This window comes from Giraffa tippelskirchi, chromosome 3, assembly GCF_054371585.1.
Source record: "Giraffa tippelskirchi isolate mGirTip1 chromosome 3, T2T-mGirTip1v1.2.pri, whole genome shotgun sequence".
In the NCBI taxonomy this organism is placed as follows: Eukaryota; Metazoa; Chordata; class Mammalia; order Artiodactyla; family Giraffidae; genus Giraffa; species Giraffa tippelskirchi.
The window spans coordinates 68,535,168-68,548,815 of NC_137277.1; the positions used below are offsets into that span (position 1 = coordinate 68,535,168).

The 13,648-nt window shown below is 40.0% G+C and overlaps 1 long non-coding RNA gene across 1 annotated transcript; it reads left to right on the forward strand.

Annotated features, from left to right (window-relative positions):
* The first annotated feature begins 2,069 nt into the window (after window positions 1–2,069).
* LOC145542414 (uncharacterized) lies at window positions 2,070–12,203 on the forward strand. Its single transcript, XR_014079844.1, has 4 exons — window positions 2,070–2,147; window positions 8,146–8,230; window positions 8,334–8,491; window positions 11,894–12,203. It is a non-coding gene; the product is annotated as an uncharacterized LOC145542414 (long non-coding RNA).
* Window positions 12,204–13,648: the final 1,445 nt, after the last annotated feature.

Here is a 13,648-nt window from a genome sequence, read left to right on the forward strand (position 1 = left end):
CACAAATAAACATAAACACTGTGATTAGTATTTGACAAGCGTGTTATGCTGTGCTTTGTTGCTCAGTTGTGTCTGACTCTTTGGGACCCTGTGGACTGCAGCCCACCAGGCTTCTCTGTCCATGGGATTCTCCAGGCAAGAGTACTGGAGTGTTTTGCCTCCTCCAGGGGATCTTCCCAATCTAGGAATTGAACCTGCATCTCTTTAGTCTCCAGCATTGGCAGGTGGGGTCTTTACCACTAACACCACCCGGGAAGCATTTGACAACAGTACCAAGTCCATTTAATGGGAAAAGAGCAATCTCTTCTACAAATAGTTCTGGTAGAGGTGGGCCACTACCTCACACAATATACAACAATTAACTCAAAATGAGTCAATGACCTAAATATAAGAGCTGAAATGATAAATATCTTGGGAGAAAACACAGTAGAAAATCTTCATGACCTTGGATTTGGCAATAAATTCTTAGATATGACACCAAAAGAATGAACAACAAAAGAAAAAAATAGATAAATTGGATTTCATCAAAAGTAAAAACTTTTGTGCCTCAAAGGATATTATCAGGAAAGTGAGAAGTCAGCCTACAGACTGGGAGAATATATTTGCAAATCATATATCTGATAAAGAATCAATGTTCAGAGTATATAACGAATTCCTCCAATGCAACAACAACGAACAAACAACTACACCCATGGTGGATTCATGTCAATGTATGGCAAAACAAATACAATATTGTAAAGTTAAAAAGTAGATAAATAAACTAATTAAAAAAAACAAAACAGGGCAAGGACTTGAACAGACATTTTTCTAAAGATAGGTGGTGCTAGTGGTAAAGAATCTGCTTGCCAGTGCAGGAGACATGAGACTCGAGTTCGATCCCTAGAGTGGGGAAGATCCCCTGGAGGAGGGCATGGGGACCCACTCCAGTATTCTTGCCTGGAGAATCCCATGGACAGAGGAGCCTGGTGGACTACGGTCCATAAGGTCCCAAAGAGTTGGACATGACTGAAGTGACTTAGCAGTAGAAGCAACAGGCACATTAAAAGATGCTTAACGTCACTAATCATTAAAGATATGCAAGTCAAAATCACAGTTAGTTACCACTTCAAGCCCATTAGCATGGTTATTATTTTTTAAAAAAGAAGAAAACAACAAATGTTGGCAAGGATGTAGAGAAATTGGAACCCTCATCCATTGCTGATGGTACTGTGAAGCCACTGCGGAAACAATCTGGAGGTTCCTCAAAAAGCCAGACATAAAATCACCATATGACTCAGCAATTCATCTTGTAGGTATATACCCAAAAGGATTAAAAACAGGAACTTGAACAGGTACTCGTATGCATATGCTAATTTCAGCATTATTCACAATAATTAAAAGGTAGAAACAGTCCAAGTGTCCATAATGAATAAACAGAAATAAAATGTGGTATATCCATGTAACAGAAGTTCCGATACATGCTCCAACAAGGACGAGCCTTGAAAACATTAGGCAAAATCATAGAGATAGAAAGTACATTAGAAGGTCCCAGGGGTTGAGAGAAGGGGAACTGGGAGTTGCTGGTTACAGTTCCCTTTTGAGTGATGAAAAATCTGGGACTAGACAGCGGTGACTGTTTGCCCAACATTGTGAATGCAGTTAATGCTGCCGAATCATATACTTAAAATTGGTTAAAATGGCAAATTTTTTGTTACGTATATTTTACCACAGTGAAAATAAAGTTTAAAAAATGCAAGAGGTTAGCACTGCTAGATACGGAAATGTGGAAGCAAATGGTCATACTTTACAGGAAGCTCTTGACTGGGCCTTAAGACACACATACAGCTGTATACAGATGTGGACTTATACACACATAAACAAGTACCTAAGCACAAATACCCAGAGAAACACAGGAGTTTATACCTCTTGGTATGTACAAATCTACAGACGTACAACTTGCACTTTGTATATACTGATGGTTGATTTAAACCACCATCAGGATTTAAGCATCTGCTGATGGTTGAGATGCACACACCTGCGCATTATGTTATGTCACAGTACAGTCACACAGGTTAACAGAGAACCTGTTCAACTAAAAAAAGTCATGTTCTAGAGGTGAAAGGAAGCAAAAGCCGACACATACAGAAAGACATTCCACAGAGTCCCTGGTGCGTGTGTGACAGTGAAAGGGTTCAAGGCCATGTAAATGGGTTCACAGTGCAGGTGGGAGAAGCAGGGTAGTCAAGTGTTGGAGGCTAAGGGTTATATGGAAGGGAGCATGGCTGAAACGTGGGAGTGGGAATTAGGAAAACATCACAGCTTCTTTGTCAAAGAGATTTAACACAATACGCTTGAGTTGCCAAACTTTACTTTTTATTTCTTACTACCTGATGCCTGGGTATCAGAGAAAAAGCCATACACTTAGTTACTTTTGTAATTGCATGGGTCCCTTCCATGGGTCCCAACACTATTTCAGGATAGTTCTCAGGTGAAGTAAGTGAGCTGCTTTATATTCTTCCTGCCCAATACAGTGAACCGTCCTCACACATTGTCTGAGTTCAGTGGTGGAAAAGCGCCATGCCCACCGGTCAGCGATGGAGAGTGAGGAGGGATGACCCAGGCTGACTGAGGTCTTTTTAACGAGGCTCCAGCTGAGGAGGTCAGAGGCTGGAATAGTGTTCTCAATCTCTCAGTCGTGACTGGCTCTTTGCGACCCCCATGGGCTGTAGCCCACCAGGCTCCTCTGTCCATGGGATTTCCCCAGCAAGAATACTGGAGTGGGTTGCCATTTCCTCCTCCAGGAGGGAACGGTGAGTCAGGAGCAAATGATCGGCATTTATAGCTGGCACTCAATGGGAGTAGCCAATAAGGGAAGACAGACCAGGTCTCCAGAGGAGCAGTAACACTGAGGTATGAGTGTAAGTCCTCCTTCCAGAGCACACCTTTTATGCTGGTTCGTGTCCTTTGTGGTAGCAAAAGCTGTACCTTAGCAAGAGAGTTATTTACGGCAATTCTTAGCTGGATCATTTCAGGAAATCATGAAAGAGGCAAAGGGTCCTGCCAAAGCCTGTTTCCCTTGCCTTTTCACCTCAGCACTGGCACTATATTTCCTTACCCCTCAAGGACTAATTCCCTTCTTACTATTGTTCAGTTGCTAAGTCATGTTCAACTTTTGTGACCTCATAGACTGTAGCAAGCCAGGTTCCTCTGTCCTCCATTATCTCCTGGAATTTGATCAAATTCATGTCCATTGAGTTAATGATGCCATCTAACCTTCTCATCCTCTGTCTCCTCCTGCCTTCAATTTTTCCCAGCATCAAGGTCTTTTCTAATGAGTTGGCTCTTCAAATCAGGTGGCCAAAGTATTGGAGTTTCAGCTTCAGCATGTCTTTCCAATGAATATGCAGTGTTGATTTTCTTTAGGATTGACTGGTTTGATCTCCTTGCTGTTCAATGGACTCTCAAGAGTCTTCCCCAGCCTATTAAAATCCTGAATGATTATGAAAATTAACATCTTATTCTTCTCTGTTAAGAAAGAGAATTCTTAATTTACTGCTAATCAATAAAGGACAGAAATGGTATGGACCTAATAGAAGCAGAAGATATTAAGAAGAGGTGGCAACAATACACAGAAGAACTATATAAAAAATATCTTCATGACCCAGATAACCACGATGGTGTGATCACTCACCTAGAGCCAGACATCCCGGAATGCAAAGTCAAGTGGCCCTTAGGAAGCATCACTACCAACAAAGCTAGTGGAGGTGATGGAATTCCAGTTGAGCTCTTTCAAATCCTAAAAGATGATCCTATGAAAGTGCTACACTTAATATGCCAGCAAATTTTGAAAACTCAGCAGTGGCCACAGGACTGGAAAAGGTGAGCTTTCATTCCAATCCCAAAGAAAGGCAATGCCAAAGAATGTTCAAACTACTGCACAATTGCACTCATTTCACATGCTAGTAAAGTAATGCTCAAAATTCTCCAAGCCAGGCTTCAGCAGTGTGTAAACCAAGAACTTCCAGATGTTCAAGCTGGATTTAGAAAAGGCAGAGGAACCAAAGAATAAATTGCCAACATCTGTTGGATCATTGAGAAAGTAAGAGAGTTCCAGAAAAAACATCTATTTCTGCTTTACTGATTACGCCAAAGTCATTGACTGTGTGAATCACAACCAACTGTGTAAAATTCTTCAAAGAGATGGAAATACCAGACCACCTTACCTGCCTCCTGAGAAATCTGTATGCAGGTCAAGAAGCAACAGAACTGGACATGGAACAACAGACTGGTTCCAAATCGGGAAAGCAGTACATCAAGTCTGTATATTGTCACCATGCTTATTTAACTTATATGTAGAGTACATCATGCAAAATGCCAGGCTGGAAGAAGCACAAGCTGGAATAAAGATTGCCAGGAGAAATGTCAATAACCTCAGATATGCAGATGACACCACCCTTATGGCAGAAAGTGAAGAAGAACTAAAGAGCCTCTTGATGAAAGTGAAAGAGGAGAGTGAAAAAGCTGGCTTAACACTCAGCATTCAGAAAACTAAGATCATGGCATCCAGGCCCATCACTTCATGGCAAATAAATGGGGAAACAATGGAAACAGTGAGAGACTTTATTTTGGGGGGGCTCCAAAATCACTGCAGATGGTGACTACAGCCATGAAATTAAAAGATGTTTGCTTCTTGGAAGAAGAGCTATGACCAACCTAGACAGTATGTTAAAAAGCAAAGACGTTACTTTGCCAACAAAGGTCTGTCTAGTCAAAGCTATGGTTTTTCCAGTAGTCAAGTATGCATGTGAGAGCTGGACTATAAAGAAAGCTGAGCGCTCAAGAATTGATGCTTTTGAACTGTGGTGTTGGAAAAGACTCTTGAGAGTCCCTAGGATTTAACCAGTCAATCCTAAAGGAAATTAGTCCTGAATACTCATTGGAAGGACTGATGCTGAAGCTGAAACTCCCAATATTTTGGCCACCTGATGTGAAGAACTGACTCATTGGAAAAGACCCCGATGCTGGGCAAGATTGAAGGCAGGAGGAGAAGGGGATGACAGAGGATGAGATGGTTGGATGGCATCACCGACTCAATGGAGATGAGTTTGAGCAAGCTCTGGGAGTTGGTGATGGACAGGAAAGCCTGGCTTGCTGCAGTCCATGGGGTCGAAAAGATTTGGGCACGACTGAGCAACTGAACTGGACTGAGTCAATAAAATCAGAATGAGTTACATATAATTATCAGTAGTTCTGTTTCAACCTGCTTCCAAATACCAAAACAATGGCCTAGGCTAATATAGGCTAATTATAAATCAGCAAACAAAGTGTTTGGTGTTTTCTTTTTTTTTCTCAGTTTCATATATTTCAGAAGAGAGTATATTGATTGAATGAAAGTTAGTCTTTAATAGAAAAGCAAGATTGGCTTTGACTTTTAAGTGTAAGTGTTATCTTTTTAAAAAGTACACCTCTTTGAATTAATTTTGAAATGAATATAGCTGCTATAATTTTAACAGTAATAAAAGTTGGGATGTGTGTTTATATGTATAAATAAGTGGTAGAGATGTATGATTTTGCTGAGGAAGTCTACGGTTCATAAAATCACTATTCTCAATACTGAAAGTAGTTAAAAATGTTTTCCTCTTTGGGTTGTTATAAATTCATATTACATTATTTGAACTGTAAAGGATGTTGATTCTTGGATAAAACTATTACATTCTGGCTCTTCACTTTGAATTCAACTGTGGTAGAATTTCTTTGAAAATGATTTAATGTTTATAAGCATGCATGCATGGATAACTTCAAAATGAATAGTGAACTTGAAAAGCCAAATCTCTCCTGACAGTGGCTTGATTTATTCTGGAAGAAATTAAGAGAAATATCAGAAGTATGTGCTCTCTTTTAGGTGTAACACAAACTTGAGGCAAATATTCTTGACTTGTGCCATCTGAGAAACGATTCTTAGTATCTGTGCATGTGATTTACATATAACTCACATGCCTACACAAAATATCCCAAGCCAGCTGCCTCTGCAGGTTTCCTACTCAAAGGAAAGAAAGCAGACCATTGTCAGAATGAGGGAGGTAAGGAATGAAGAGCAGCAGCTATGCATGGACTCCACAGTTAGCTCAAGCCGGGCACTGAGACAAGGGCCTACCAAGAACTTGGCTCCCCCACCCCACCCCCCCATCCCCACCACGGTGGCTGGGGCTCCATCAAGGTGCTCAGGCAGGGGTGCTGTCTGGAAGATAGAGCCAGTGTGGGTAACCAGGTGGTATTTTGTTTTTCCTTTGAGATGTCTATGGATTAAAACTCTTGAGTTTTTGTTTTAAACATCAGGGGTTTTCTTTTATTGCTTTCAAATAAAAAATAAATTTCTTTTTTTAAGAAAAATATCACTTTAGCTAAGCAAAAATTAAATATATACAAACCTTCTATGTCTAGAATATTCCCATTTTATTTGATATATATATTGTGTGTGTGTATATATATATATCACATATATATATAATATATATATATATATATATATATATATATTTGTTGTTGCTGTTGTTTTAAGTTGCTAAGTTGTGTCCAACTCTTTTCAACTCCATGAACTCTAGCCCATTAGACTCCTCTGTCCATGGGATTTCCCAGGTAAGAATACTGTAGTGGGTTGCCATTTCTTTCTCCGGGGATCTTCCTGACCCAGGGATTGAACCTGCATCTTCTGCATTGGCAGGCGGGTTCTTTACCACTGAGCCACCAGGGAAGCCAAAAATAAAAGTGAGAATATTCTAGACATAGAGATTTATAAACAGGTATTTTTACTTAAGGGCTTCCCTGGTGGCTCAGATGGTAAAGAATCTGCCTGCAATGCAGGAGATCTGGGTTCAATCCCTGGGTTGGGAAGATCCCTTGGAGGGGGAATTGGCAATCCACTCCAGCATTCTTGCCTGGAGAATTCCATGGACAGAGGAGCCTGAAGGGCCACACTGCAGGGGTCACAAAGAGTTGGATGCGACAGATTGATTTTACTTTCACTTTTCATTTTAACTTAATGTATAAGGAACATTGTTCATCATTACTGAAGACATCTATGGTATCATTCATGATATTTTATTAGAATTACCATTATTAATTTACCTTCAATTGCTGGAGGTATGAAGTGTCATGAAAGTGTTTCCCCTTATTAACAATGTGTGTGCTAGTCAAGTCGTGTCTGACTCATTGTGATCCCATGGACTATGTAGCCCACCAGGCTCGTCTGTCCATGGATTTTTCCAGGCAAGAATACTGGAGTGGGTTGTCAATCCCTTCTCCAGAGAATCTTCCTGACCCAGGCATCGAACCCAGGTCTCCTGCATTGCAGGCAGATTCTTTACTGTCTGAGCTACCCGGGAAGCCCCATACTACAATAAATATACTTGTACATGCATTTGTTTATATTAGCTGTTTATTTTCCCAGGATAAAATTCTAGAAATAGAATCACTGGAAGGCCACTCATCAAACACCTACACAGAACTGTCACATATGCAATAATAAACTCCATTGTCTTAACCAGGGAAATTATAGGAAAATTATAAAATTCAGATACACAAAAGAAAAAAATTTTCTTGAATTCCAAAGATCAGAGATAACTAATTGTTACAGAAATTAGTCCACCCTTACAAATCCAAGCTTGCTGCTGCTTTCAGTCAACCCAAATTGGAATTAGTGGCTAAAAATGAGGGTTTGGTAACGGTTTTCTCTTTCACAATCATCTTCTTCCTTCTTGAATACCTGTTATAGAAAATAAAATGCTATTATGTATACAGTAATTATCTTATATATATAAGAAACTGTTTATGTGTACAATATATTCTTCTTTATCTTCTTCTCACTCTCAAATATTCATGTCAAAGAAAGTAGAAAATTGACATAAGTAGATATCACTTACTTGATTTTGGATAATGTCAGCCTGTGTCAAAAATGCACACTAGTTTAAGTGTGAGACAGTTTAGGTGAGAGACCATTTTAGCTAATCATTTCATCCATTTCCCAAATTCCTCAGCTCCTTTAAAGTTTGGAAGACCATGTGATTAGCTATGGCCAATGAAATGTGAGCAGAAACCACAGGCAGTCCTTCTGGGCAGAGGCAGTGGAAAGCCCACTGAGAATCTCTTCTCTCTCTTTCCCTGCTACAGGGACCAAGGAACTGTTGCAGCCACAAGATGGCAGAAACTCCATCATCCTGGTCTTTGAATAAGATGGCCTTCCCATCTGCAATCGGTGTGTAACAAGAGCAAGAATTAAATCTTTCTTGGGTTAAGCCACTGGGATTTCAGAGTAATTGGGTAACTGCAACATTAGCCTATCTTGTCCTGACTTACAGGAGGCTCACACATTCTGCGTAGCTGTTCACCCTCTGCATTAAAAGTTCCAAACCTCATGGAGACTCAAAGATACCATCATTCTCAGACTGCTTATATGGAATTTGACTTCCTAGCTCAGCTCGAAGGGTAAAGAATCAGGACTTTAGAGCAGAGACAGGTGAGTGCTCCCTTCTTGTGAGTGCAGGAGTGATATTAATGCGAATAGGAGGCAGATATAGTTTTGGATGTTTCCAGGCCTGAAGTAACTTATGAAATAAATGTATATTATGCTTCCAGTATGTGAGAAACAATAATGGTATATAGACAGATTGCCCTGCTAGGCAAGTACATTGTATCACTTGTTCTCCATCAATTAATCATGAAAAGTTATGTATGGTAAAGAGTGGAGAAGTTAGTTTACAAAGAAGGAGTATGAGATGAAGCACAGACCCTTTCTACTCCTTTGATATCTAATGACTTTAAACGAATTCTCCAAAACTCATTAAATGCTGCTTTTCTCTTCTATCTGAATTTTTTAATAATGATCATGCATTATTTTTATTATTAGGAAAAGGTTTTTGTTTTGAAAAAAAGTCACTGTTGATGAATGAAGAATTGGCCATTGTTTCCTCCACTAACCTGGCACAAACAGGGCCTATGAGCTAGTGCCTAGAGGGCAGAGGCAGGTTGTCATTCCACCAGCGAGCACAGCAGGGAGGCATCACAGAGGCCCTGATACGGGAGCTGTGTGCTGAGTGACTGTCTTCCTCTGCCTGTTGGTCCACCATCTCTGTCATTCTGGGATTATTTCTTTTAGTCTCCAGGGATATTCTCTGTAGCTTTTGTGAGTTTTGGACTTGCCCGTAGATTCACACTTGTCAGGGTCTAGAAATGTCATCATGGAATTGCCCAAAACAGTGAACATTTGTGAATTTTTCGTTAAATAAAGTCTCTGTGCATAGACTTCACTTCACCATTATCATTATTCTCCAGTGAAACCAGGCAAGAAATTTCATTGCCTATCCCCTGTCTTTTTACATCTTTGTATCGCCTACTTATTTCATGCAGATAAGTATATGAGAAACCATCTTGTTACAGCTGTAAATAAATAAAATCCCTCTTCTTTAGCTTCTATTTCTGTGGCAAGTTATTTGCTATCATTTCTTGGTCTGTAAACAGCTGAAGGTCACTTTCTAGATAAGAAATGCAGCCCAATTATCTCAGTTTTCCCATTTTTAAATGGTTTTGACTACTAACAATGTAAGTTGGGTTTCATTTGTGGTAATTATCAAATTTCAAGTAAGTGGTAAATGAAAATTGTCTGGTATTGTGTAAGGAGGGAGTAATTTAAAGTCTTTGTGGGAAGCAATTGGTATTTTAAATAAGCCTGTCTGTAGACATCATGTGTCTAAAACTATTTTAAAGGGCTCTGTGGAGCTCTATGCTTTTAAATTTATCTTACTATTATAGTCATTTTACTAGCTAGGGATCTGCAGCCATCTATCTCTGGCTGTCTCTTTCTGACACCCACAGATGTATCCACCCACATGCTCACCCACTCAAACCTACACTCTGACTCATATTCAAAACGATTGTCAAAAAATCCCCACTCCTTGTCTAACTAAAGTGTTCCTTTCAAACACATGCTACTTGTTTGATCTATTTCCATGTATCTGTGAGTCAGCTGAGTCTTGTCTGATCTACCCAGCAGACTAGAACCTATATGTATGTTTTTTCATATGGATTTGGCAAACCTGATACATATTCTAGCTTACTGAAATCATAAAAGCACAGTGAACTGTTTTTTGCTAACAATACTTCTGACACCAAATCTGTGGGTTTTTTCCTCACACTAACCAATTTTCCAACTCTCCAGATATCAACGAAGTGCCCCACAATTTAGTTCTGATAGTAGCTACCAGTCAGTGCAGACCCCACAGGTTAAGGGCTCATTCCTACAAGACTATCCCTACTTTAGGCAACTGTCTCAAGTCCCAGGCCGCCTGTACTTCTGACTGACAGGCTATAAATTGAGCGCTCCCATTACCTCCCCCTTCAAGTTTCATAATTTGTTTGAACAGCTCACAGAAATCATAGTTTACTTGCTATTACCAGTTTATGATATGACTCAGGAACAACCAACCGGAAGAAGTGCACTAGACAAGGTATAGGATTGTGGTCGGGGAGTGATGGCACAGAGCTCTCTAGGAATGCCACCCTCCCAACACCTCCATGTGTTCACTAATTAGGAAGCTCTCTGGACTTTCATTTAGAGCATTTAATGGCGGCTCCATACATGGTTATGATTGGTTAAATCATGCCTACCAAGAGTCACCTTATTAACATATACAACACAGGTATGACTGAAAGGAGTTGTTATTGCTTTCTTGGATACAAGACAATTTTTTTTTTTTTAACTTTAATACATCTTTATTTATTTATTCCTTCTCTGATATACTTCCTTTTGTTATGTAGACTGAGTTTTTGACCATAAACAAGACAACATTCTAAAAAAGTGCTGCTGCTAAGTTCAGTGGGCTTCCCTTGTAGCTCAGCTGGTAAAGAATCCGCCTGCAATGCAGGAGACCTGGGTTTGATCCCTGGGTTGGGAAGATCCCCTGGAGAAGAGAAAGGCTACCCCACTCCAGTATTCTGGCCTGGAGAATTCCATGGACTCTATAGTCCATGGGATCACAAACAGTTGGACACAACTGAGGAACTTTCACTTCATTAAGTTCAGTGAGTTCAACTGTCACTGCTGGCTGACTCAATGTCCTTTTTAAAATGTGCCAACAAACCTAGAAACCCTAGTAGGGGTCATAGGAAAAGGGCAGGTAGTTTGACTTTGCAGGAGAACTGGCCTCTTGGCCTGATTACCTCTTTATTCCTTGGTTCCTTTTCAAATCAGGACCAGACAGAAAAACACCACCCTTTCACCACTACCATCACCTTGTCTTCAGAGCATCTCTGACAGGAGCTGACTTCCCACGGACCCAGATCATCTGAGTCATGGGTTCTAGGGCCTAAGTCTAACAGGAAACTGATATGTACCAAACTGATATGTATCTATCAGAATAAAGACAATTGCTTTTTATTTGCTTGAGGGGGTAAAGAAGGGCATTTAATATAACAGTCAACATCATGGTGCAGAATTTAAATATATACTTATACAATTTGAGGTAAATATTTGCTCAACAAGAAATACATTTCCATTTTTAACCACTCTTTTCTTGTGACCCCTGTGTAGATTGCAACTGAGAGACCTATCTATAGGAAACTGAACATTTTCACAAGTAGCATATGAATTTTTCAACGCATTCAAAATACAGATTGGGCTGAGGTTATCAAAATAGAATCATATTTCAAAATAAGAAGTACTGTGAGTCAGGACAGTCATACCAATTATAGCAACCTTGTTTCTGAAAGGCATAAGTCTTGGACCAGCCTCCATGGTAGCAAAGCAGTGTTTTATCAAAATGGTGTAATTAGGAATGTGTGGCAATATTTTAACCCCTCCTCCCAAGAGTTCCACAATGCTTTTTTAACATGTTTATAAATATTTACTTTCGTGCCATTTTAGGGGGAGCTTTCCACATGAACATTTGGCTTCCAGTGAGTCATCCCCAGTCTGGTTCACACCCAAAAGCTGCCTGCTTGGCTATCAATGAATATTGGGCTCAATGACTCCCTTGTCTTTAAAATTGATTTAAATGAAGATGGAAAAGTGATGGAAGGAGACAGACATATTCAGATAAATATAAGAAGACTCTTGTTTCCTTATAAGAGTTTGACAGCTATGCACCATAACCTAATTACTATTGAAGCTTAGCTAAATGCCCGGATTATGATGGATTTGTGTTTGGCCTTTTAATAAAACATCTGGATAATTTTACTTGGTGTTGTTACATTTTTCTAGTCATCATGCGTATTTTCCAGGTAAGACCATCTCAGAATTCAAACTACTAACCTGAAATTGTACTTTTATTGTTGCAATTATGGTTACTGGATCCTAAAACTATCAACTAAAAAGCAACTGGAAGGATAAATCCCTTCCCACTCGCCCTCCATCTGAGCCACCAGGGAAGCTCTCTTGAGAAACCTGTATGCAGGTCAGGAAGCAACAGTTAGAACTGGACATGGAACAAGGAACTGGTTCCAAATAGGACAAGGAGTATGTCAAGGCTGTATATTGTCACCCTGCTTATTTAGCTTATATGCAGAATACATCATGAGAAACCCTGTGGTGGAGGAAGCACAAGCTGGGATCAAGGCTGCCGGGAAAAATATCAATTACCTCAAATATGCAGATGACACCACCCTTATGGCAAAAAGTGAAGAAGAACTAAAGAACTTCTTGATGAAAGTGAAAGAGGAGAGGGAAAATGTTGGCTTAAAGCTCAACATTCAGAAAACTAAGATCATGGCATCTGGTCCCGTCACTTCATGGCAAATAGATGGGGAAACAGTGGAAACAGTGGCTGACTTTATTTTTCTGGGCTCCAAAATCACTGCAGATGGTGATTACAGCCATGAAATTAAAAGACGCTTACTCCTTGGAAGGAAAGTTATGGCCAACCTAGATAGCATATTGAAAAGCAGAGACATTACTTTGTCAACAAAGATCTGTATAGTGAAAGCTGTGGTTTTTTCAGTGGTCATGTATGGATGTGAGAGTTGGACTATAAAGAAAGCTGAGTGCCGCAGAATTGATGCTTTTGAACTGTGGTGTTGGAGAAGACTCTTGAGAGTCCCTTGGACTGCAAGGAGATACAACCAGTCCATCCTAGAGGAGATCAGTCCTGGGTGTTCATTGGAAAGACTGATGTTGAAGCTGAAACTCCAATACATTGGCCACCTGATGCAAAGAGCTGACTCATTTGAAAAGACCTTGATGCTGGGAAAGATTGAGGGCAGGAGGAGAAGGGGACGACAGAGGATGAGATGGTTGGATGGCATCACTGACTCAATGGAAATGGGTTTGGGTGGACTCCGGGAGTTGGTGATGGACAGGGAGGCCTGGCATGCTGTTGTTCATGGGTTCACAAAGAGTCGGACACAACTGAGCGACTGAACTGAACCTGCCCTCCCACACATTAAAATTGAAGAAAATAAAGGTCCTCAGCTGAGATTAATTCTCTTCTGAACTAGAATAGCAAAACTTTTCTTTATGTAAATAAGGAAGCTACCATTATTAAGCATATGAACTAGCACAGATTCCTTCTGTAGTTCCATTTCCAAAGGGCAAAATTTGGGAGTTGGAGTGAGACAGTACAGATCTTGGGGGGTAGATATCAACATGGAAAGAAAAGAAATTAAAAATTGTTATGCATAATAA